Source organism: Sinocyclocheilus anshuiensis, unplaced genomic scaffold (assembly GCF_001515605.1).
Source record: "Sinocyclocheilus anshuiensis isolate Anshui unplaced genomic scaffold, SAMN03320099.WGS_v1.1 scaffold249, whole genome shotgun sequence".
NCBI lineage: Eukaryota > Metazoa > Chordata > Actinopteri > Cypriniformes > Cyprinidae > Sinocyclocheilus > Sinocyclocheilus anshuiensis.
The window spans coordinates 284,474-287,975 of record NW_015540871.1 but is presented as its reverse complement, the minus strand read 5'-3'; the positions used below and the strand labels follow the sequence as shown (position 1 = coordinate 287,975).

General features: G+C 35.3%; 1 protein-coding gene across 1 annotated transcript in view; it reads left to right on the top strand.

The window, feature by feature from the left end:
- The first annotated feature begins 661 nt into the window (after positions 1-661).
- The window catches only part of LOC107688087 (thyroid hormone receptor alpha-A-like), a 37,564-nt gene continuing 34,723 nt past the window's right edge, over positions 662-3,502 (top strand). Inside the window, exon 1 of the mRNA XM_016485642.1 lies at positions 662-730. The gene's annotated coding sequence lies outside the window, so the exon portion shown is untranslated. The remainder of the gene's footprint in view (positions 731-3,502) is intronic.

Genomic DNA, 3,502 nt, shown 5'->3' with positions numbered 1-3,502 from the left:
AAATTTAGACTTTTTATTAAGTCCTCAAAAAACTAATATTAAAATGGATATTATCATATAGAATTCAAATGTACAAATAGCATTTTCGATGTAGGCCTATCTTTGAATAACCACTTATATTTTTTTTATTTCTTTATTTTTTTAGTTTATGTCATTGACCTACACAATACATATGTTCAATTTGAATGATTATCTTTTGATCACCAATGAGGGAAATATAAGCCTTCTCTGTAATATATAATCTCATTATATTGCATTTCCTACAGTAAAAGGGGTTTGAATTAGCATGCTGCAAGATCACAACAATTCAAGAAACTCCAGATGTATAGATGTGCTTTCACACACAGGGTCATCCATCTCACACAGAGTTAAAAGCTGCTATGAACCTGTAGAGAGCAGCATTTGATATAATCACATACTTCTATACCATCAGCTCGTCCTTACCGTAAAGGGGGTGGAGCGATTATAGTAAAGCTCGTGCATTTTCCTGTCGTGGTAGCGAAACGTAATCGTTTTCACACATAATCAAAGAAATTATGTACTAACTGTGTCTAAGTGGATATATTCCGAATACAGGCTATTAGTTGAACTTGTTCTTTCGGGTTGAAAGGGTATCGCAACCCGCCGAAAGGCGATTCGCGACGAAGACCGCTCGTTAAGAAGCCTGGTGGGACTTCAGAGGACCATTTCGGTTTTTGGAAGCAGTTTGTCTTTCTTCCCAAGGAAGTGGGTGAGTAATTGTCATGCGGTCAGCTGTCGTGTCGAGCTTCTCACTTCAGAGGTGTCCAAAAGCGCGGAGTTGTAAAACATCTGCGCCTTCATCGCTCTTCTGCGCATGTTTTGAGCCTCTGCACTCTGCACGCGGCATAAGGGGACACCAAGTGAGGGCTATTTACCAAGTTCGGGTTAGCATACACAGCAGAAGACTAGTTAACTTAGTTCCCGTTCTTGTGGCTCGTGTAAGGGGTGTAGACCTACAACCATAATAAAATGCAGGCTTCTGTTAATTCTACCCGAGATGACTGGCGCTGGCGAGCGAGTTGTTCACCACCCTAGTGTCATTTCTTAATATATATATATATAAAATTATTATTATTATTATTTATTATTAGACAAATTTATTAGACAACTACCACACAATGTAAGGTTTGTGCCACATCTGTCCTAAAATAACAGTATTGGTGATTACCAAAATCATTTATGTTTCTGTAATGGTTAATCCGCCAGTATGTGTAAGCTCTTTAGTCACAGTAGTATTTGTAACTGTTTTACAAGAAAGGCTGAACAAATAGTAAAGCACTTTGTTGTTATTTTTTATTCAGATGCCCAATTACAGTCAATAAATACAGTCTAATAAATTTGTTTAGCACTGTATATCCTTTAAAAAATTATTAGACCACCTGCCATAATAAAGAGAAAACACAAATATTTTTGGAATCTGTCAAAAACTTGTTTAAAACTAAAAAATTATATTGTCGTTTATTAGGCAAATAAAAAACTGAACCAATGAAATAGTCTTTGCTCACATATAATAACCAAAAAACGTAATATTTTGTATGGCCTCCTTTGGCCTTAATAGCAGCTCGCATTCTTGCTGCCATGGTTTTTATGTACTTTCCCACAGTCTCTGGTTGTTATTGACTGTAATTGGGCACCTGAAGGAAAACAATTATAAAGTGCTTTACTATTTTTTTCTGCCTTTCTTGTAAAACAGTACATTCGAAAATTCATGGATAACAACAATAATTATATTTTAGAATTAGAAACACTACTGTGACTAAAGAGCATACACATACAGGTGGATTAACCATTACAGAAACAAAAAATGATTTGGTACTGCTGGTTTAGGGCAGCTGTGGCACAAACCTTGTGTGTCTCAAACCTTAATACATGGTATACTGTGTGTGTGTGTGTGTGTGTATGTGTGTATATATATATATATAGACGTTTGTTTTATTAAGTTATTTGTAGAGAAGAAGCAACAGCCATGTGGGAAGCATGAGGGGGCAATTATACAATGTTGCCCTGGGAAACTGTCATTTTCCAGAAATATTTCAAGTATTCCACAGAGCATTGTACTGCAGGTGCATGTTGAATGACTTGTCCTTGGTTTTACTAATGTTATTTGTATATGTAGGTGGGCTTTTTACCTTATGATGGGTTTTAGGAGTTTATTTGTGGGAGTAAGTTCACTGTGATACAAGCTCATCGTTTATCAGTGACGTTTTGTAAGTCTTACATTTATTAGCCCCTTTGAAGAAAACTGTCAGTTTAATATGCAAAGATATACATCTACAGCAGTTATAAATCTACAGATGTTGTCACAAAGTCAAATAAACTCTAAATTACTAATTTAGCAGGATATTGTTGCTAAGCCTCAACAGGTCGTTTGCAGTTATTACATAATCGCCTGATGATTGTTTAATCTAATTGCGATTTCAGTTATGTATTTATTCATTGCCATATAATAGAGGGAATTTTAAGTGAATTGAAGAGAAATTAAATATGATATATTTTTATGTTTCTTTTTCTGGTGCAGTAGAGCATTATGTTACCAAACCTGAACCAAACTCACATACGTAAAGAAGTTCTGCAGTGATTGGCACCACACTCAAGACCCGTTCACACTGAAGAGGTGTCTGGATGCTATTCACTTGCAATGAGAGTTATTGATTTTGGCAGCACAAGCAACAGAGGCATCAAAAGTTGAGCAGAACTTAGCTTTATGCATATGAGCGATCTGTTTGAAAGCCTATTGGAAACCAACAGTAAACCACCTGTGACCTCCAGTGATTTAATTGCTGTCATTGTGAATGAAGTTTGACAGTGATTAAAATGCTTTGCTGTTGGTTTCTAGTAGATGTTCCAACTGTGCCGCGGTATCTAACTGTATCAGGGTGTGGGTCACTGTCTGCTCTCCCATTGGTATTTGACGCATTGTGTCGCTACCAGATATCATCAGGTGACACTGAAAATGACTGATGTCAGGTTGCTTCTTTACTGCGATTCGCTGCCAATGTGAACGTATTTTTATGCAAAACTATTAACAAGACATAATGAGCATTGTAATTAAAACGTGTGGTGCATTCTATTCACATTATTTTAAAGTTGCAGAGTTTAAGTGGACTAAATGATTGGAGAACGCCTGCATACATCACTAGAGAGAAGTCTGTCATTTTCACTGGAAGGTCCAGTTATGAGATTTTGATTAAACATTACAAGGTAAAAAAAAAATTTGAAAAATGAAACATATACATGGCTGATTTGTTCACAATAAGATCTAAAATATGCATTTAGAAAACAGATGAATTTTAATTTCATGCTGATTTTAATATTCACATAATGGCTAATATTTTTAGCCGTTGTAGAGTCAGTCAGTGAAAGCTAAGAATTTAAATTTTAGAAATATATTACTATTGCATACTATTAACAACAAATAGCTAATAATAACAATAATAGTAATTAATATTATATTGGTGTAATATTCAGGTGGTCTGAATAT